Here is a 23,234-nt window from a genome sequence, read left to right on the forward strand (position 1 = left end):
CTGATAGGACTTTTCTTACAAACAGTTTATCTAAAAGTCACTGCATTACCTGGACGGAGGCACTTGCTGGCAATTAAAGCACCACGAGAAACATCTGCCTGATGACACGCTGGGCATGTATGTTCCTCACATTCCAGTCACGCTGTTCTAATACCTGGCTATAATCAGAATCATCAAAACAGGTTTTAACAAACATGGGAGTAACACTTACATTCGTCACAATAACTGTTTCCACAGTAGGGAGTAACAAGTGCGCTGGTCATGATTTCTTTACAAATGAAACATACGAGCTCCTCTGGAATAGGATTATCTGAGGAGGAGGAGGAGGAGGAGGAGGAGGAGGAGGAGGAGGAAGAGGAAGAGGACGGCTCCTCGGGTAAAAAGGGAGGCTTTTCATAAAGTTATCAACATGAACTGTACGATGGCTTCTTAGCATCAATATTTGGACACAGACATGCAAACTGTCCATCAACTGAATTCCAAAGTCTGTGGCTTAATTGCTGGGCAATTCCCCAAGGAAAAAATACCTATCAAAAGCCAACAGTAAGACAGAAATCTCTTTCCATTTCATATGGTAAAAAAATACAGCGAATCCTGAAAAAAGGAATAGATATTAAACAGGGAAAACCTGTACAATTGCAGGCCAAGCAACAAAACGTTCAGTGCTTTGATGACTTTTTAAATTTATTTCATCACAATAGTTCGACAAACATGGAAACATTTGCAATAGCAACACTTGGGTCACTTTAAAATCTTGCTAACGCTGAAGTACAGGTCAGGAAAAACTAAGGATGTGGGGAGGGCACTGTGGGTCTTTTTATTTTCATACACATTTACATGCATCTTTATACACATACATACATACACTCCACAACGCCAAACAGCTCTCGTAAGTATGTCTGCCAGTAAGCGGAAATAGCAGGCAGGAAGGATCCACGTCCACACTAAGACAGTTAGGCACGTAGTAAACTAAGATCACTGCAACCAGTGCCATCTTAAAGAAGGAAAAAAAAAACCAAACCAACCCAAAAACCTGAAGGGAACCACTCTAAACTTTATGCATCCTTAACTTTTCCATATTTTTAAAGCCTAAGGTTATTATTTTCAATGACCTACTTGCAGCGGCAGCCTAAGGGGCATTCTGGAGAACAGCACAGCGTCCACAACTTCTACAGCACAGCGCAGCACGATTAAGCACTAGATTTCTAGGGGCAGAAAAACAAAAAAGCACCAGCACTCCTTTACTCAACTGAAAAGCTTATTACCTGCACTTCCAAAGCAACAGGCTACAGGAACACCGAATGCAAAGCAAACCACACCCATCTGGAATACTTTGTATTCTCCGATGAAGGTTAAAAATCTTTCCTTTCATATTATAAAGGATAAACAGCGTTCGGATGCACAGAAAATGTTTTTAGTGACTTCTGCAGACCTCTGAGTCACGAATTAAAAGGTCTTCCTAAACGATAACAGTCTGAGCACTTCCTCTGGAGGGAGTGAGGAAAAAAAAAAAAAACCCAACACAAACAACAAACCAACAACAAACAAGCCAACCAGAGAAGGAGGAAGCGAAGCAATACCAAGGGGTTTTTTTTCCAGAGGTAACAAAATCCTGAGAAAACAAGATGTTTGTGCTACCGGAATAACAATCCAAAAAGAAACAAAACAGTTCACCTTTCCCTTTGAAAAGCTGCTTTTGAGTCAAGATCTGCTCTTTTTCTCTCCCAAGCATGAAACCCCTGTTCAGCTTAAGACTGTTTTCAAAATACTAAGTGAAGTAGAAATTAAGTGCACACACCGAAACATGTCGAGAAACTTATTAAAAAAACCCCAATACAATAGTACTACACTGGCTAGAAATCTTTTAAGTGTTCGGATGAAAAGGCGGCTTATTTTTAGGAAATAAAATGTTTGCAGCCAAAACCGACAGATGATGTTCCAGTCAAATGTAGGTTTAAAACTTTGTGGTTTTAATCGATGTATTAAAAATAGCTGGAGAAGGAAACGGGGACAGAAATGAAAAACCGTTCAGGGAGTCAACAGTATAGATTGTCACCATGCAATCCCAACACGACAACTGCCCATCATCTATTCAGAACAAGCCAGCCCACAGTAGCACACTCCCTGGCAGAGGAAGGACCCTCTCCCCTCTCACAGGCTCAAGCAAGGAGTGCTCACAGTGTTTCGGGCTAAGGCCCAGCGAGCAGGAGGCAGCTTTTCTGTCAGACAGAGCAAGGCAAAAGGATCTCGTACAGCAACTTCCTTGCAGTCTCTGGCTCTCGAGCCCCTTCTTCAACTCCTCGGTCTCCTTCTGGTGACATGAAGGCAAAGCACGTCCTGGCCCTCTGAGCCCATGCTGCAGCCTGCTTCTCCCTAGAGCAACAGCACGCACCTGGGATTCCCCTCCAAAGCCATTTACACACAGAAATCAGCTGAGCAGTGTATTGTGGAAGCATAAGCTGCAGCGGACATGACTTACAATCAGTTATTTTTTTGTCCATCATGACAAAATAAAACCAGCAATTCCTTCCTTTATAGTAATTCTCCTAAACAGCTGCTCCCAATATCTGTCACGTTTTTACATCACGCGAGAACAGATGCAGCCAAAAGAACATTTACCCTAACACGAGGACTCAGATCTACGCAAGCAGGCATGGGCAGCTCCCAGTTTCATTGAGTGTACACAGCAGCACTTGCTGGTGAAAGCAGAGTCACCACGGACACCAATGAGAAGTTTTAACACCAGCCTTTTTTTAGGGTTTGTTTGGCTTTGCTTTGGTTTGATCCCTTGAACATGAACTAGGACAGTCTATCTACCAAGCAAAAGGGAGCTGAACCAAAGGCTGCCGAGCATCCAACAGCTGCATCCACTTTGAAGAGCTTTACGAATTCTCCAGCACTCTACCCCCTGGTTTCTGGCAACACAGCCTGAAGCAGTGTTGAAACAAATGGTCCAGATGCAATAAACAGCCCCATAAGAGTGCCTGCACGGCCTGATGGGGAATTGAAACTACATTCCTACCTTAGGACCCTTAAAACTAGGCTACACAAATCTTGATCTTGAAGAACAAGTAGATGCAAGACCTATGTTGTGTATCTCAGGAAAGCACACATGGGGTTAACAGCCCATCTGTACCTTTTCCACCTACAATCAGATACAGGTAGTCACGACGTGTGTGACACTATATATATATGTGTATACATGTATACAGAGAGAGAGAGAGAGATGGAGGAAAATTACTGAAGTGTTTTTATGCTCTTTGTAATACGCTATCTTTTATCAACATTTAAATTTAAAAAGTGGGGAGGAGGGGCAAACTATGTGATAGCTTCTCCCTGTAATAGTCATTTTAAAAGTGCTAAACGTTGTCCAAGAAGATGAAAGGTACTTGCCTTTCTGCGAGTCTCGGTCGGTAGCTTCCAGGGGTAACCGCTCGTGTTCCCGAGGTGAAGACACAGTTTTTGTTGGTTGGTGCTCGTGAGAGGGCTGAATCCTCTAATACTCTCCTAAACACACCTGGGGGGGGGGGTGGAGGGGGGTGGGGGGGGTGGAAACAGCAAAGTTTACTATATTGACAGCACTGCTGTCAATAAAAAAAGTGAATTCTAAACAGTCACTCTCCCCATTTTTTTCCTCCAAATTTGTTTTGGTTTTTGACTCTCCATATGCTTCTGTCAAAGCTGCTTTGAGCTGCTGACATACTACTACTGCAAATGGAAGAACTTGCCAACATGTAACAGTTTCTGCTTACAAGACAGAACAGCCACTGCTTTGTTAGTGCAAAAACATACAGGAAGGGAACTTCCATTTCCACGGGCTTCTATCACATGTAACACCACAGCCCTTGATTGATTTCAGGGGGCGTGTGCTGCCCTCTACTGCTACGGGAACATTTTTCACTACTCCACAACTATTTTGGTGCAGCAAGATGCAGAAAGAGCAAGTCTTAATGGCTACAGCGCAGTATCAAACGGCAAGAAAACCCCGTTTAGCCTGAAGACAGTAAAGGTCAGCTTGACAATGCCAGCTTCATCTACTCAACGTCACTACTTATTCGGCAGTTTGTACAGGATGCAGAATACTTGTAAGTGCAATCTTACATACAGGACCACTTGATCCACACTTCTAGCCCAGAGGTCCTAGCAAAATTTTCACATACCTCTGGCTCTAACCAAGGGCAGTGACTGCACTGCAGGAAAAGTCATTTCTAAAAGCTTCTGAAGTCAGCCTCTAGTAATAGGACTCAACGCCATTACTCCAGGAAAGATGCTGACAGCATTACTAAGAGAGAGCTATTCAGACTCCTGCCCAAGGGAATTCTGCGCACAGGAAACATCAGCTACCCCAGTTTTGTCTTCACAAGTTTTTCTTTCATTATTGTTTCAAGAACCATTTCACATCATTCCGCATATGTTCATTAGCATCGTTCCTCCTCTCAAAGTCCTTCACCCATTTAAGATTTCCTCACAAACAAGTCTGATCTTTTAGTTCCTAAGAAAAATTGATCAACGTCCAGAAATTCCTAGGAAAGCCACCGGTCTGCAGTCCAGCTTAACATCTCCCCGTGTACCCACAGGAGATAAACAAAAGAGGAGCTGAAGACAATTTCTCTCCCGTATCTCCTCCCAAGTGCTTTGAGGTAACGGTTACAATCAGAACAGGGAGACGCAGAAAATCCAGCAACTAGACCTCTTCAGGTTCTGGCCTCCTCACGGCTGTCAGGAGCTGAAGGGTGACACTGCAGAGAGAAGCTTTAGTAAAAGAGACACCTGCTCCTCAGCAACTGCTGCCAAGTTGTAACTCTCAGTCAACTGTAACCTCTGACCTAGTTGAGCTAGTAACCTACATATGGAACTCCTCTCCCTCCTAACCCCTGGAATCACCCAATCCATCTGGAGAGGGGCAGTGCAGATCCTCCCGATTCCTCTAGACAGCCAGCGCCTCCGTTACAGACATGTAAAGCAGTTACCTGGAAAACAAACGCCTGCGCTCCTTTGGAGTCTTTGTAGATTCCATCCGTTCCTGAGCAGAATCATCTGTAAACTCATCAAGTCTGGACTTCTTCTTTTCCCTGTTAAAATAAGTTTGACCTTTACTATACAATTATAGCTTGACCTTTATTACAAAAAAGACACCAAGAAACAACATGGCCAATAGGAGGAAATGCATACTGCTTGCAGATGCAAAGGTGGACGTGCTATTTAAGCAAAACCAGTTTAGAATTCCTGCAAGTCTTAGGGGAAGTTCCAGGATGACATTCGTCTTGGTTTAGTTTTGCATGTTCACCATCTGCAACGAGAAAGTCTATTGGAGCAAACACTCTGTCAGTTTTGCTGATGTCAGATGCGCTCGAGTGTAACTGCCGTCCGACAGGCCATCGAAACACAGGCATGAAAAACAGCCCAACTTCATGGAGTCAACCCCCCACTCTTCTTGAAGTCTCGCTGTGCTCTGTCAAACTCCTCCCTAGACAAGGGAGGCCAAAGGCACCCTGCCGTGTCACAAATCGCAGCAGGACCAGGGGAGCGACGGTCCCCCTGTCCTCGGCTCTGGTGAGGCCACACCTCGAATACCGTGTTCAGTTTTGGGCCCCTCACTACAAGACAGACACTGAGGGGCTGGAGTGCGTCCAGACAAGAGCAATGAAGGTGGTGAAGGCTCTACAGAACAAGTCCTGTGAGGAGCGGCTGAGGGAACTGGGGGTGTTTAGCCTGGGGAAGAGGAGGCTGAGGGTAGACCTCCTCACTCTCTACAACTCCCTGAAAGGACGTTGGAGAAAGGTGGGTGTTGGTCTCTTTTCCCAAGTAACAAGCGATAGGAGGAGAAGCAACGGCCTCAAGTTGCACCAGGGGAGGTTTAGATCAGCTGTTGGGGAACATTTCTCCACTGAAAGGCTTGTCAAGCATTCGAACAGGCTGCCCAAGGAGGTGGTTGAGTCACCATCCACGGGCACATGTGCCTAAGTTGAGAACAAGAAGTGCTCGCCATCATGCTCCTCCTTCATTCGCTTTCCTCTACTAAAACACCAGAATCACTGCCTAAGGCGAAAGAAAACTTACCTTCTCTTCCCACATACCGCGGATTGACGGGGGGAAGATTGAGCACGTCCCGTGGCAGCCACCAGCGCAGCAGGACGGGTAAGAGCCACGAGTGCTGGTGGAGGTGCTGGTGCCTGCTGCTGCTGCCTCTGCTGACAGAGCCTCTGTGCGTAACCAGTTCCATTTTTGAAGTTGTTCACAGCCTAGAGGCAGAAAAACATTTACAAAGAGGTAACATGAACCTTCTGTAGCTCTAGGAACAAAAGCCTCCACAGAGTAAAACTACTTCTGCGTTACACCATCAATCCTAAAATAAACCAACATACAGACATATTCAGTTTAGGTATCAGGAAGAAATTCCTCCCTGTGAGGGTGGTGAGACACTGGCACAGGTTGCCCAGAGAAGCTGTGGCTGCCCCCTCCCTGGAAGGGTTCAAGGCCAGGTTGGACGGGCCTTTGGGCAACCTGGGCTAGTGGAAGGTGTCCCTGCCCGTGGCAGCGGGCTTGGGACTGGATGGGCTTTAAGTTCCCTTCCAAGCCAAACCCTCCTGTGATATATGAACACATCCCATTAAACACTGACATTAACGACTGGTAACTCAGAGTATCTGTATCTACAGTACTTCAGTGTTAACACTGAATTTGAAACTGAGGCAATCCTGTTAAACAAAAGCGTGACCTGAATTTGCCAGCTTGTCTCTCAAGAGTTGTCAGCTTCTGTAACAACAGGTAACGTATCTGCAAAGTAAATTTAGCCTTATTCCATTTAGCCTCCTTGAAGGAGATGTAAAGTAGTATTTTCTTCCCTTTCACCTAATTGACTGATAGGACTTTTCTTACAAACAGTTTATCTAAAAGTCACTGCATTACCTGGACGGAGGCACTTGCTGGCAATTAAAGCACCACGAGAAACATCTGCCTGATGACACGCTGGGCATGTATGTTCCTCACATTCCAGTCACGCTGTTCTAATACCTGGCTATAATCAGAATCATCAAAACAGGTTTTAACAAACATGGGAGTAACACTTACATTCGTCACAATAACTGTTTCCACAGTAGGGAGTAACAAGTGCGCTGGTCATGATTTCTTTACAAATGAAACATACGAGCTCCTCTGGAATAGGATTATCTGAGGAGGAGGAGGAGGAGGAGGAGGAGGAGGAGGAGGAGGAAGAGGAAGAGGACGGCTCCTCGGGTAAAAAGGGAGGCTTTTCATAAAGTTATCAACATGAACTGTACGATGGCTTCTTAGCATCAATATTTGGACACAGACATGCAAACTGTCCATCAACTGAATTCCAAAGTCTGTGGCTTAATTGCTGGGCAATTCCCCAAGGAAAAAATACCTATCAAAAGCCAACAGTAAGACAGAAATCTCTTTCCATTTCATATGGTAAAAAAATACAGCGAATCCTGAAAAAAGGAATAGATATTAGACAGGGAAAACCTGTACAATTGCAGGCCAAGCAACAAAACGTTCAGTGCTTTGATGACTTTTTAAATTTATTTCATCACAATAGTTCGACAAACATGGAAACATTTGCAATAGCAACACTTGGGTCACTTTAAAATCTTGCTAACGCTGAAGTACAGGTCAGGAAAAACTAAGGATGTGGGGAGGGCACTGTGGGTCTTTTTATTTTCATACACATTTACATGCATCTTTATACACATACATACATACACTCCACAACGCCAAACAGCTCTCGTAAGTATGTCTGCCAGTAAACGGAAATAGCAGGCAGGAAGGATCCACGTCCACACTAAGACAGTTAGGCACGTAGTAAACTAAGATCACTGCAACCAGTGCCATCTTAAAGAAGGAAAAAAAAAACCAAACCAACCCAAAAACCTGAAGGGAACCACTCTAAACTTTATGCATCCTTAACTTTTCCATATTTTTAAAGCCTAAGGTTATTATTTTCAATGACCTACTTGCAGCGGCAGCCTAAGGGGCATTCTGGAGAACAGCACAGCGTCCACAACTTCTACAGCACAGCGCAGCACGATTAAGCACTAGATTTCTAGGGGCAGAAAAACAAAAAAGCACCAGCACTCCTTTACTCAACTGAAAAGCTTATTACCTGCACTTCCAAAGCAACAGGCTACAGGAACACCGAATGCAAAGCAAACCACACCCATCTGGAATACTTTGTATTCTCCGATGAAGGTTAAAAATCTTTCCTTTCATATTATAAAGGATAAACAGCGTTCGGATGCACAGAAAATGTTTTTAGTGACTTCTGCAGACCTCTGAGTCACGAATTAAAAGGTCTTCCTAAAAGATAACAGTCTGAGCACTTCCTCTGGAGGGAGCGAGAAAAAAAAAAAAAAAAACAACACAAACAACAAACCAACAACAAACAAGCCAACCAGAGAAGGAGGAAGCGAAGCAATACCAAGGGGTTTTTTTCCAGAGGTAACAAAATCCTGAGAAAACAAGATGTTTGTGCTACCGGAATAACAATCCAAAAAGAAACAAAACAGTTCACCTTTCCCTTTGAAAAGCTGCTTTTGAGTCAAGATCTGCTCTTTTTCTCTCCCAAGCATGAAACCCCTGTTCAGCTTAAGACTGTTTTCAAAATACTAAGTGAAGTAGAAATTAAGTGCACACACCGAAACACGTCGAGAAACTTATTAAAAAAACCCCAATACAATAGTACTACACTGGCTAGAAATCTTTTAAGTGTTCGGATGAAAAGGCGACTTATTTTTAGGAAATAAAATGTTTGCAGCCAAAACCGACAGATGATGTTCCAGTCAAATGTAGGTTTAAAACTTTGTGGTTTTAATCGATGTATTAAAAATAGCTGGAGAAGGAAACGGGGACAGAAATGAAAAACCGTTCAGGGAGTCAACAGTATAGATTGTCACCATGCAATCCCAACACGACAACTGCCCATCATCTATTCAGAACAAGCCAGCCCACAGTAGCACACTCCCTGGCAGAGGAAGGACCCTCTCCCCTCTCACAGGCTCAAGCAAGGAGTGCTCACAGTGTTTCGGGCTAAGGCCCAGCGAGCAGGAGGCAGCTTTTCTGCCAGACGGAGCAAGGCAAAAGGATCTCGTACAGCAACTTCCTTGCAGTCTCTGGCTCTCGAGCCCCTTCTTCAACTCCTCGGTCTCCTTCTGGTGACATGAAGGCAAAGCACGTCCTGGCCCTCTGAGCCCATGCTGCAGCCTGCTTCTCCCTAGAGCAACAGCACGCACCTGGGATTCCCCTCCAAAGCCATTTACACACAGAAATCAGCTGAGCAGTGTATTGTGGAAGCATAAGCTGCAGCGGACATGACTTACAATCAGTTATTTTTTTGTCCATCATGACAAAATAAAACCAGCAATTCCTTCCTTTATAGTAATTCTCCTAAACAGCTGCTCCCAATATCTGTCACGTTTTTACATCACGCGAGAACAGATGCAGCCAAAAGAACATTTACCCTAACACGAGGACTCAGATCTACGCAAGCAGGCATGGGCAGCTCCCAGTTTCATTGAGTGTACACAGCAGCACTTGCTGGTGAAAGCAGAGTCACCACGGACACCAATGAGAAGTTTTAACACCAGCCTTTTTTTAGGGTTTGTTTGGCTTTGCTTTGGTTTGATCCCTTGAACATGAACTAGGACAGTCTATCTACCAAGCAAAAGGGAGCTGAACCAAAGGCTGCCGAGCATCCAACAGCTGCATCCACTTTGAAGAGCTTTACGAATTCTCCAGCACTCTACCCCCTGGTTTCTGGCAACACAGCCTGAAGCAGTGTTGAAACAAATGGTCCAGATGCAATAAACAGCCCCATAAGAGTGCCTGCACGGCCTGATGGGGAATTGAAACTACATTCCTACCTTAGGACCCTTAAAACTAGGCTACACAAATCTTGATCTTGAAGAACAAGTAGATGCAAGACCTATGTTGTGTATCTCAGGAAAGCACACATGGGGTTAACAGCCCATCTGTACCTTTTCCACCTACAATCAGATACAGGTAGTCACGACGTGTGTGACACTATATATATATTTGTGTTTACATGTATACAGAGAGAGAGAGAGAGATGGAGGAAAATTACGGAAGTGTTTTTATGCTCTTTGTAATACGCTATCTTTTATTCACACTAAATTTAAAAAGTGGGGAGGAGGGGCAAACTATGTGATCGCTTCTCCCTGTAATAGTCATTTTAAAAGTGCTAAACGTTGTCCAAGAAGATGAAAGGTACTTGCCTTTCTGCGAGTCTCGGTCGGTAGCTTCCAGGGGTAACCGCTCGTGTTCCCGAGGTGAAGACACAGTTTTTGTTGGTTGGTGCTCGTGAGAGGGCTGAATCCTCTAATACTCTCCTAAACACACCCCAGGGAGGTGGGGGCGGAAAAAACAGCAAAGTTTACTATATTGACAGCACTGCTGTTTAGGAAAGAGTGACTAAGTTTGGACTTACCAGATTTGTAGCATATTTCCTTTATTGCCCTTTCCTCTTCAATAGCTGCAGCAGTATTAGGCACCCAGTTAGGAACATCTGTAGGAAATATTTTTCAAGGATCACTGGACAGCTATACAAAGACCTTCAGCAATTCTTAATAACCAACCACCACAAGGAATTTCACTTTGGTCACAGCCCTTCTCTTTTTCTGACTGCAACCACTGCTTCTGGCCAGCAAATTGATTCCTTGCTTTTCGGTATTTGCAAGCGCAATGGACTTGCAGTGATGACACATATTAAGAAGCAAATGTTTGTTGATCGAAACCGATTCAAAACCACCTTCAGTTACCCCCAAAAGGAAATCTTCTGATGAAACATGTCGCCAGGGAGTGCTTGTCACAAAACCTCTGCCCAAAGTTCCTCTCCTGCAGTGTCTGCCAGCAGAGCTGGCGAAGGGAGTGCTCCTTGGCTGTCTCAGGTAAGGCTGCTATGATTAACAAAGCCCTGCTTCTTGTATTGTTGAGGTTCCTGTGGCTTACTCAGACTGAAACCGAGTTAGGAAGCATGAACAGGCAGCCCTGCCAGCCAGCCTGAAGGGCAGGGGAAAGTGAGGAGCAGCTTGGGGCTGCCTGAGAACTAGCACAGCAGTTTGCGGAGTGCGCACGTGAGAGTAGGTCGCTCTCTCACTCTCCGGGAATGCGCAATTCATTCCTTCCCTATGAATCTCGCATCTCTGAGTGAGATACATTCAACAGTTTAACTACATTTTAAAAAATTAAAAAATATATCTATAAAAATAGATACACATAGACATTCAGTTTACGTGAAGAGTGTTGTATGGATTCTCTTTGCTAGGTTTAAGAATAACTTTCTGTAGTAAAATGACACTGCCTACAGAGTTTGGGAAACCAGTTGAAGAAATTATTTCCGTTGAAGTCACACCACTGTCTTTTGTGAACAAACCTGTGACTTCAGTGACGAGTGTGTAGAGCCCCTGTTCAAAAGTCTGTTTCCCAGAGAAGTACCTCCTAAACTTGTAATTTCACCCCCGAATTCTGAGAAATTTTGAAGAGTATTTGATGGCCATCTGAACCATGGATCGTATTTTTAGCTCTATTTAACGAAAAAGAGGTTTGTGAATTCTACCACTGTTGAAATATACAGCCAGGCATTTCGCAGGAGGTAGAAAATGCTCTGGCGTGGGGTCCTCCCTGGGCTGCAGGAGGGCATCTGCTCCACCACTGATGGCCATGGGCTGTGGGCACAGCCTGCCCTCTCCCCATGGGCTGAGGGGAGTCTCTGCCGCAGCGCACCTCCCCCTCGCCCTCCTCCTCCTCCTTTAGCTGCTCTGACCTCGGTGTTTGCAGAGGTATTTCCCTCACTCCCCTCCTCCTCCCAGGTTTCCCTTCTTCAGTATCTTAACCCAGAGGCGCAGCCACCGTCACTAATTGGCTCGGCCTTGGCCAGAGGCAGGTCTGACTTCCAGAAGCTTCTCACAGCAGCCACCCCTGTAGCCCCTCTCCCGCTACCAAACCCCGCCACACACAAACCCACCACCACAGCCTTCGCCCTGAGCACTCCCCTGAAGAGCCCGTAGCCAAGATCAAATCACTCCCATATGCTTGTCTGGACTCACAGCTGACCTGCAGCCGTTCTTTGTGCAAGGCCGGGGCAGCTCCGGCTTCACCTTCACCCGCCCCTTCGGCAGCTGAGGCCACAATGAGCCGGGGACAGCCATCCCCCACGGGCCTTCCCAGCCTCAGAGCCAAACCCCTCCTCCAGGCCCCAAGGACCTCGGTGGCCCTACAGCGGACGCCTCCCGTCCCCCCTGCGCAGCAGCCCAGAGGACGCCAGGCCCTCTCCTTCCATCTGCCCCTCTCTGCTCCTGTCAGCTCTGGGGACGGTGCCACTCACAGCAGCCAAGTGGTTGGAGGGTGATGGAGACTCCCCGGCCCTGCCGGCACACTGTGGGCCACTGGCCCGTTGAGAGGACCCCAGGTCTGGCCTGAGCAGGGGGCTGGAGCCCAGGGCACACCAGGGGAGCTGGAGGCCGTCCCGGTGCCCGAGGGGCAGCCCTGCTCTCTGGCAAGAAAATGGTGCCTGGCACGGGGCCTTCAGGGCCTCAGGGGACACCTGGGCCTCAGGGGCCTTCACCTGGGCTTCAGGGGCCCTCACCTGGGCCTCAGGGGCCAATCCCAGCAGTGATCGTTGGTGACGTCAGCAGCTGCCCATTACACAACCCCTGCAGCTGGCCCACAGCTCGCTGTGCAATCGAGCTTGTGGCAGCAGGTGTGATTTGTAGAGGAGCCCACGGACAGTGGGACGAGCCAAAAAAAGGTTCTTTGAACCAGTGAGGATGGCTCCCCAGCCCCAAAAACGCAAGAGGGCTGATGGGAGCAGCAGCAGCTCTGGCAGGTCAGTTGAGCCCATGGAGGTTGACCTGCCACAGCGGGGCCATGAGCCCATGGAGGTGGATCCTCCTCGAGCGGAGGAGGAGCCCATGGAGGTGGATCCTCCTCAAGCGGAGGAGGAGCCCATGGAGGTGGATCCTCCTCAAGAAGAGGAGGAGCCCATGCAGGTGGATCCACCTCGAGAAGAGGAGGAGCCGATGGAGGTGGATCCATCTCCTGCAGGGCTGATGGGGCACTGCAGCACCATGGCCGGGTGCCCAAAGCGCCGCAGGGCGCGGGGGGGCTCTCAGCCGGCCTCCCAATAGCGCCCCCCCCGCCCCCCCCCCCCCCCCCCCCCCCCCCCAACTGGCGCTAGCCCCGAGGGGACCAGCCACTCCGACACCCGGTAAGCTCATCACGTCAAGCTGCAGATGAGCCCGGCTTTCCCACCCCCACCCCCTCCCCTCATAACGGGGGCCATCTCCTCTGCCCTGAGCCCAAAGAGGCAAGGAGAGGGGCTGCCATTTTCTGTCTGGCAGCGCCATAGTGCCAGGAGGAGTCCCTTGGAGCCTGTTGGAGCCCACCGAGGACCACCGAGGACTGCTGGAGCCCCCTGAGGACCACCGAGGAACGTCAAGGACCACCGAGGACCACGGAGGACCACCGAGGATGCCCGAGGACCGCCGCAGAACCCTAAGGACCACTGAGGACCGCCAAGGACCACCGAGGACCGCCAGAGACCACCGAGTACCACTGGAGGCTGTTGGACTCCCCTGGAGGCCATCAAGGTAACTGGGGCCTGGAGGTGGCATTTTTTCAGCCTGAGGATGAGGAAGCACGTGGGGGGTGGCTGTCCTCACCCAGCTCTCGCCTCAGCTCCCCAACGGGTGCGTGAAGGGGAAGCCAGACCCGCCCTGGCAGTGCGCAGAGAAGAGCAGCACAGCACCAAAGAAGGCAGATGCCTGTGCTGGTTCTGGCTGGGACAGAGTTAGTTTTCTTCCTAGGAGCTGGTCCAGTGCTGTACTTTGGATTCAGTATGAGAATGATGCTGATAACACGCTGATGCTATAGTCGGTGCTAAGTAGTGCTCGTCCTAAGTCAAGGATTTTTCATTTTCCCAGGCTCTGCACAGGAAGCTGGGAGGGCGCAGGGCTGCCGGGAGAGCTGACCCCAGCTGAGCACGGGGACGCTCCGTACCGTACGAGGTCATGCTCGGCACAGGAATCTGGGGGAGGGAGAAGGAACGGGGAGGACGGTCAAAGTGGTGACAGCACCATGGATGACCGGCTTTCTATGCCGAGACAGCTTGGGGCTCACCCAGCTCTCTCCCTGTCCCTTCCCGGTACACAGGACACCAGAAGGAGCCAAGAAACCCCGAGTGACCCTCGTCCCGTCACTCCAACTCCTGGAGAAGGAGCGGAGCTGCCGCCATGCCGTGAGTATCTCTCTGGCCCGGGCGCTGTCCCCAGCACTGCTCCTCCCGCCGAGCAGCACAGGCATCGCTGCTCCCCTTCTGCCACTGCTGCTCTCTTGCCCAGTGGAGGCTGTTCAGCACCAGGAGCCTGGAGAGGCTGGTGGAGGGACAGGCAGAGGGGAGAATGGCTGCCTTTCCCCTCTGGCTGTGCCGGGGTGCAGGGATGGGCGAGCAGTAGGATGGTGGGCTGGTGGCCCTTTCTGCTGCGGCGTTGCTCTCTTAAGTGCAGCCTGGTTCTTGCAGGTTGATCTCAAGCAAGGGCCTCCGACGGTCCCATCGAGCAGCAAAGGGGGACTTTGCCTCTCACCAGGTGAGTTTGGGAAAGAAAGACCCCTCCTGCAAGCAGCTGGGCTGTCCTCCCTTGTCCCTTGAGTGTGCCTGTGCAGGTTGGGCAGCCTGAGAGAGGACGTCAGCCGGAGGAGGAAGGACAGCGCCTGCACCAGCCGCTGGACGTGGTTCTGCAGGGACACGCAGCCTCTGGTGCTGCCCACAGCCTGGAGGAGGAGAGGGCCAGGGCTGGGCCAGGCTGTCCCACGGACACGCCGACTCTCAGGAGCCCCCGAGCCGGAGCTGTTGAGCCGGAGCCATGGTTCCAGCTGCCGGCTCCCTGCCCGTCCTGCCGCACCGCTCAGCAACGCGCTGCAGGCAGGGCAGGGCAGGGCAGGGCAGGCTCCGGGAGTGCTGGCCTGGCGGCATCCACTGACGGGCTCTTCTCTCTTTCCGTTTGCAGCAGGAGGGAGCAGCAGAAGCAGCAGGAGGAAGAGGAGGAGGAGGAGGAAGAAGAGGAGGAGGAGGAGGAGGAGGAGGAGGAGGAGGCGGGGGGCACGCTGCCCCGGCCCACCCAGGTCAGGAGGGAGCAGCAGCAGCAGGAGGTGGGGGAGGAGGAGGATGGAGAAGGAGGAGGAGGAGGAGGAGGAGGAGGAGGAGGATGGCACGCTGCCCCGGCCCACCCAGGTCAGCCAGCCTGGCCAGGGGGGCCCCAGCCCTCCTTCCACAGGCGCTGGAGGGGCAGCGAAAAGATGCAGGAAGGTGCAGCAGGTCAGGCAGCCCAGGTGCATGCCCATAGCCAATGCCAGCAACGGCTCTCTCCTCTGGGCTGTAAGCAATTCCTCATAAACGGTGTTCCCCAGAGAGAGGGCAACAAAACCCTGCCTCTTCCTGCCGTCATGGATTCACCAGAGCTTTCTGACTCTGTCGTTGCAGGTGCCGATTCATTCTCCCTGCATGAAACACTGTGACTCCGGGGCCACCGCAGTTGCTGTCTACAATAAAAAGATCTTTTCTCTCTTGCGACTGAGTCTGCCACAAGATATTCTGGAGTGGGGAGCTGTTGTTCTGAGATGAATCCTCAGGGAGCGGTGTAGGAGTCTGGGCCGTGCTGGAGGGAAGTTAGTGCAGGCAGAAGAATGCAAGGATGAAGACAAGGCCAGCAAAATAAGGCTGGCAAAAACACACAAGATAGCAGAGAAGTGAGAAACATCTGTGGTCAGCAAAAGCACACAAGTCTGAGCAAAACAGGGTATGAGATAAGGGAGTTTTTGGCAAGTTTTGGGCTTTACGTACTAATTGCAATTAACCAATGCAAATGCTTGTAGAGGTGCACGAACAGCGCGTGCAGATAACCTGTAGCCTATTAGAAGATAGATGAGCGCGTGTACGGAACTTAGTAGAATATAAATGTAACCAGGATTGGGAAATAAACAGACGATCTGATCATCATATTGGTGTTGTGTCGTTCCTGTTCCCGCATGGAGAAGTAAGGACCCCGGCAGAGCGGTTTGGGACCATCCCTTGTCCCAGCACCCTTCCCAGTGGGCGTCAGGGCTGAGTCCAGTTGCTTTAGGAGGGAAACCCAAGCCCAGAGTCACGTGGGAGGGTGGAGGTTGGAAGGAGCAAGTGACAAGAACAGTGACAAGTTGGTATCACTCAGAATCTAAACGTAGCCGCCCCCAGCCCCTCTGACACCTGAGGATAAACTGGGATGCAAGGGGGTTTATTTTCTGCCAAATTACCCTGTAAGGTGACAGGTGTCAAGGTTGGGGACACTCCAGGGATGGAGACATCACCACAGACACCCTGGGGACACCCTGGTCCCCTCCCAGTCGTGGGGCATCAAAGTGGGGAGCACCCCAGGGATGGGGATGGCCCCAAGTGCCAGCTTGGGGTCCTCGAGGTCATGGGGTGTCAACGGGGGGGGACACCCCGAGGATGGGGACATCACTAAGAGCCACCTTGGGGTCCCTCAAGATAATGAGACATCAACGTGGGGGACGTCTCATGGATGGGAATGTCCCCAACAGCCACCTTGGTGTCCCCATGTCCCCTTCATTCTGCAAAGCTGCGTGGCAGCGACGTTATGATGAAGTGGTAAAGAGCTTACTTCGGAGCTGGAGGAGGAAAAAACCCACAGAGTCCTCTCAGGTCTCATTTCAAGGACCAAGAAACCTTAAAACATGGAGAGGGAATCTACTTGCTGCATCACGAGTTTGTCAGCAACCTGCTGCTATTTCTTCGCCAAAAACTCCTGCAACTAACCTGTGGCGTATTTTCTTAAGGTGTATGTCTTTAATAACCATTGCCTCTTTGTACCTTTCCTGATTTTTTCTTATCTTTCATTTCTTGAGCTTTCTGAGGCATACAGTATGAGAAAGAAAACATAGAAGTGAGCTGTCTGCTGTATTGACCAACCAAGTTCATTTCCAGTGACCTGACATGGCTTGTAATATGCAACACACCTAATTAAAGACACACCAAGCCAGGTTTCCCTCTGCCCTATGTTGGTTATTCTTTGAAATCATGTCTTAATATTTTCATTAAATGTAAAAAAAAGGTGACTTGTATTACTACAAGTAAACTCAATATAAACTCAAGTGAGTTAGAATTCAACAGCACAGGCAAAGTACTAATTAGAGAAAATCCCCGAGTCAGGAGCAGGGGCGGGAAGAACGTGATCTTCCCTCGCAGTACGTATATGAACTTCTAGAGCAAGGGAACCTTGGACCTCAAAAAAACCCCACAATACAAAAAAAAAAAAAAAAAAAAAAAAATTCTAAACAGTCACTCTCCCCATTTTTTTCCTCCAAATTTGTTTTGGTTTTTGACTCTCCATATGCTTCTGTCAAAGCTGCTTTGAGCTGCTGACATACTACTACTGCAAATGGAAGAACTTGCCAACATGTAACAGTTTCTGCTTACAAGACAGAACAGCCACTGCTTTGTTAGTGCAAAAACATACAGGAAGGGAACTTCCATTTCCACGGGCTTCTATCACATGTAACACCACAGCCCTTGATTGATTTCAGGGGGCGTGTGCTGCCCTCTACTGCTACGGGAACATTTTTCACTACTCCACAACTATTTTGGTGCAGCAAGATGCAGAAAGAGCAAGTCTTAATGGCTACAGCGCAGTATCAAACGGCAAGAAAACCCCGTTTAGCCTGAAGACAGTAAAGGTCAGCTTGACAATGCCAGCTTCATCTACTCAACGTCACTACTTATTCGGCAGTTTGTACAGGATGCAGAATACTTGTAAGTGCAATCTTACATACAGGACCGCTTGATCCACACTTCTAGCCCAGAGGTCCTAGCAAAATTTTCACATACCTCTGGCTCTAACCAAGGGCAGTGACTGCACTGCAGGAAAAGTCATTTCTAAAAGCTTCTGAAGTCAGCCTCTAGTAATAGGACTCAACGCCATTACTCCAGGAAAGATGCTGACAGCATTACTAAGAGAGAGCTATTCAGACTCCTGCCCAAGGGAATTCTGCGCACAGGAAACATCAGCTACCCCAGTTTTGTCTTCACAAGTTTTTCTTTCATTATTGTTTCAAGAACCATTTCACATCATTCCGCATGTGTTCATTAGCATCGTTCCTCCTCTCAAAGTCCTTCACCCATTTAAGATTTCCTCACAAACAAGTCTGATCTTTTAGTTCCTAAGAAAAATTGATCAACGTCAAGAAATTCCTAGGAAAGCCACCGGTCTGCAGTCCAGCTTAACATCTCCCCGTGTACCCACAGGAGATAAACAAAAGAGGAGCTGAAGACAATTTCTCTCCCATATCTCCTCCCAAGTGCTTTGAGGTAACGGTTACAATCAGAACAGGGAGACGCAGAAAATCCAGCAACTAGACCTCTTCAGGTTCTGGCCTCCTCACGGCTGTCAGGAGCTGAAGGGTGTCACTGCAGAGAGAAGCTTTAGTAAAAGAGACACCTGCTCCTCAGCAACTGCTGCCAAGTTGTAACTCTCAGTCAACTGTAACCTCTGACCTAGTTGAGCTAGTAACCTACATATGGAACTCCTCTCCCTCCTAACCCCTGGAATCACCCAATCCATCTGGAGAGGGGCAGTGCAGATCCTCCCGATTCCTCTAGACAGCCAGCGCCTCCGTTACAGACATGTAAAGCAGTTACCTGGAAAACAAACGCCTGCGCTCCTTTGGAGTCTTTGTAGATTCCATCCGTTCCTGAGCAGAATCATCTGTAAACTCATCAAGTCTGGACTTCTTCTTTTCCCTGTTAAAATAAGTTTGACCTTTACTATACAATTACAGCTTGACCTTTATTGCAAAAAAGACACCAAGAAACAACATGGCCAATAGGAGGAAATGCATACTGCTTGCAGATGCAAAGGTGGACGTGCTATTTAAGCAAAACCAGTTTAGAATTCCTGCAAGTCTTAGGGGAAGTTCCAGGATGACATTCGTCTTGGTTTAGTTTTGCATGTTCACCATCCGCACCGAGAAAGTCTATTGGAGCAAACACTCTGTCAGTTTTGCTGATGTCAGATGCACTCGAGTGTAACTGCCGTCCGACAGGCCATCGAAACACAGGCATGAAAAACAGCCCAACTTCATTGAGTCAACCCCCCACTCTTCTTTAAGTCTCGCTGTGCTCTGTCAAACTCCTCCCTAGACAAGGGAGGCCAAAGGCACCCTGCTGTGTCACAAATCGCAGCAGGACCAGGGGAGCGACGGTCCCCCTGTCCTCGGCTCTGGTGAGGCCGCACCTCGAATACCGTGTTCAGTTTTGGGCCCCTCACTACAAGACAGACACTGAGGGGCTGGAGTGCGTCCAGACAAGAGCAACGAAGGTGGTGAAGGCTCTACAGAACAAGTCCTGTGAGGAGCGGCTGAGGGAACTGGGGGTGTTTAGCCTGGGGAAGAGGAGGCTGCGGGGAGACCTCCTCACTCTCTACAACTCCCTGAAAGGACGTTGGAGCAAGGTGGGTGTTGGTCTCTTTTCCCAAGTAACAAGCGATAGGAGGAGAAGCAACGGCCTCAAGTTGCACCAGGGGAGGTTTAGATCAGCTATTGGGGAACATTTCTCCACTGAAAGGCTTGTCAAGCATTCGAACAGGCTGCCCAAGGAGGTGGTTGAGTCACCATCCACGGGTACATGTGCCTAAGTTGAGAACAAGAAGTGCTCGCCACCATGCTCCTCCTTCATTCGCTTTCCTCTACTAAAACACCAGAATCACTGCCTAAGGCGAAAGAAAACTTACCTTCTCTTCCCACATACCGCGGATTGACGGGGGGAAGATTGAGCACGTCCCGTGGCAGCCACCAGCGCAGCAGGACGGGTAAGAGCCACGAGTGCTGGTGGAGGTGCTGGTGCCTGCTGCTGCTGCCTCTGCTGACAGAGCCTCTGTGCGTAACCAGTTCCATTTTTGAAGTTGTTCACAGCCTAGAGGCAGAAAAACATTTACAAAGAGGTAACATGAACCTTCTGTAGCTCTAGGAACAAAAGCCTCCACAGAGTAAAACTACTTCTGCGTTACACCATCAATCCTAAAATAAACCAACATACAGACATATTCAGTTTAGGTATCAGGAAGAAATTCCTCCCTGTGAGGGTGGTGAGACACTGGCACAGGTTGCCCAGAGAAGCTGTGGCTGCCCCCTCCCTGGAAGGGTTCAAGGCCAGGTTGGACGGGCCTTTGGGCAACCTGGGCTAGTGGAAGGTGTCCCTGCCCGTGGCAGCGGGCTTGGGACTGGATGGGCTTTAAGTTCCCTTCCAAGCCAAACCCTCCTGTGATATATGAACACATCCCATTAAACACTGACATTAACGACTGGTAACTCAGAGTATCTGTATCTACAGTACTTCAGTGTTAACACTGAATTTGAAACTGAGGCAATCCTGTTAAACAAAAGCGTGACCTGAATTTGCCAGCTTGTCTCTCAAGAGTTGTCAGCTTCTGTAACAACAGGTAACGTATCTGCAAAGTAAATTTAGCCTTATTCCATTTAGCCTCCTTGAAGGAGATGTAAAGTAGTATTTTCTTCCCTTTCACCTAATTGACTGATAGGACTTTTCTTACAAACAGTTTATCTAAAAGTCACTGCATTACCTGGACGGAGGCACTTGCTGGCAATTAAAGCACCACGAGAAACATCTGCCTGATGACACGCTGGGCATGTATGTTCCTCACATTCCAGTCACGCTGTTCTAATACCTGGCTATAATCAGAATCATCAAAACAGGTTTTAACAAACATGGGAGTAACACTTACATTCGTCACAATAACTGTTTCCACAGTAGGGAGTAACAAGTGCGCTGGTCATGATTTCTTTACAAATGAAACATAAGAGCTCCTCTGGAATAGGATTATCTGAGGAGGAGGAGGAGGAGGAGGAGGAGGAAGAGGAAGAGGACGGCTCCTCGGGTAAAAAGGGAGGCTTTTCATAAAGTTATCAACATGAACTGTACGATGGCTTCTTAGCATCAATATTTGGACACAGACATGCAAACTGTCCATCAACTGAATTCCAAAGTCTGTGGCTTAATTGCTGGGCAATTCCCCAAGGAAAAAATACCTATCAAAAGCCAACAGTAAGACAGAAATCTCTTTCCATTTCATATGGTAAAAAAATACAGCGAATCCTGAAAAAAGGAATAGATATTAGACAGGGAAAACCTGTACAATTGCAGGCCAAGCAACAAAACGTTCAGTGCTTTGATGACTTTTTAAATTTATTTCATCACAATAGTTCGACAAACATGGAAACATTTGCAATAGCAACACTTGGGTCACTTTAAAATCTTGCTAACGCTGAAGTACAGGTCAGGAAAAACTAAGGATGTGGGGAGGGCACTGTGGGTCTTTTTATTTTCATACACATTTACATGCATCTTTATACACATACATACATACACTCCACAACGCCAAACAGCTCTCGTAAGTATGTCTGCCAGTAAACGGAAATAGCAGGCAGGAAGGATCCACGTCCACACTAAGACAGTTAGGCACGTAGTAAACTAAGATCACTGCAACCAGTGCCATCTTAAAGAAGGAAAAAAAAAACCAAACCAACCCAAAAACCTGAAGGGAACCACTCTAAACTTTATGCATCCTTAACTTTTCCATATTTTTAAAGCCTAAGGTTATTATTTTCAATGACCTACTTGCAGCGGCAGCCTAAGGGGCATTCTGGAGAACAGCACAGCGTCCACAACTTCTACAGCACAGCGCAGCACGATTAAGCACTAGATTTCTAGGGGCAGAAAAACAAAAAAGCACCAGCACTCCTTTACTCAACTGAAAAGCTTATTACCTGCACTTCCAAAGCAACAGGCTACAGGAACACCGAATAGAAAGCAAACCACACCCATCTGGAATACTTTGTATTCTCCGATGAAGGTTAAAAATCTTTCCTTTCATATTATAAAGGATAAACAGCGTTCGGATGCACAGAAAATGTTTTTAGTGACTTCTGCAGACCTCTGAGTCACGAATTAAAAGGTCTTCCTAAACGATAACAGTCTGAGCACTTCCTCTGGAGGGAGTGAGAAAAAAAAAAAAAAAACCAACACAAACAACAAACCAACAACAAACAAGCCAACCAGAGAAGGAGGAAGCGAAGCAATACCAAGGGTTTTTTTTTCCAGAGGTAACAAAATCCTGAGAAAACAAGATGTTTGTGCTACCGGAATAACAATCCAAAAAGAAACAAAACAGTTCACCTTTCCCTTTGAAAAGCTGCTTTTGAGTCAAGATCTGCTCTTTTTCTCTCCCAAGCATGAAACCCCTGTTCAGCTTAAGACTGTTTTCAAAATACTAAGTGAAGTAGAAATTAAGTGCACACACCGAAACACGTCGAGAAACTTATTAAAAAAACCCCAATACAATAGTACTACACTGGCTAGAAATCTTTTAAGTGTTCGGATGAAAAGGCGACTTATTTTTAGGAAATAAAATGTTTGCAGCCAAAACCGACAGATGATGTTCCAGTCAAATGTAGGTTTAAAACTTTGTGGTTTTAATCGATGTATTAAAAATAGCTGGAGAAGGAAACGGGGACAGAAATGAAAAACCGTTCAGGGAGTCAACAGTATAGATTGTCACCATGCAATCCCAACACGACAACTGCCCATCATCTATTCAGAACAAGCCAGCCCACAGTAGCACACTCCCTGGCAGAGGAAGGACCCTCTCCCCTCTCACAGGCTCAAGCAAGGAGTGCTCACAGTGTTTCGGGCTAAGGCCCAGCGAGCAGGAGGCAGCTTTTCTGTCAGACGGAGCAAGGCAAAAGGATCTCGTACAGCAACTTCCTTGCAGTCTCTGGCTCTCGAGCCCCTTCTTCAACTCCTCGGTCTCCTTCTGGTGACATGAAGGCAAAGCACGTCCTGGCCCTCTGAGCCCATGCTGCAGCCTGCTTCTCCCTAGAGCAACAGCACGCACCTGGGATTCCCCTCCAAAGCCATTTACACACAGAAATCAGCTGAGCAGCGTATTGTGGAAGCATAAGCTGCAGCGGACATGACTTACAATCAGTTATTTTTTTGTCCATCATGACAAAATAAAACCAGCAATTCCTTCCTTTATAGTAATTCTCCTAAACAGCTGCTCCCAATATCTGTCACGTTTTTACATCACGCGAGAACAGATGCAGCCAAAAGAACATTTACCCTAACACGAGCA

The sequence above is a fragment of the Strix uralensis genome, chromosome 4 (genome assembly GCF_047716275.1).
Source record: "Strix uralensis isolate ZFMK-TIS-50842 chromosome 4, bStrUra1, whole genome shotgun sequence".
Lineage (NCBI taxonomy): Eukaryota > Metazoa > Chordata > Aves > Strigiformes > Strigidae > Strix > Strix uralensis.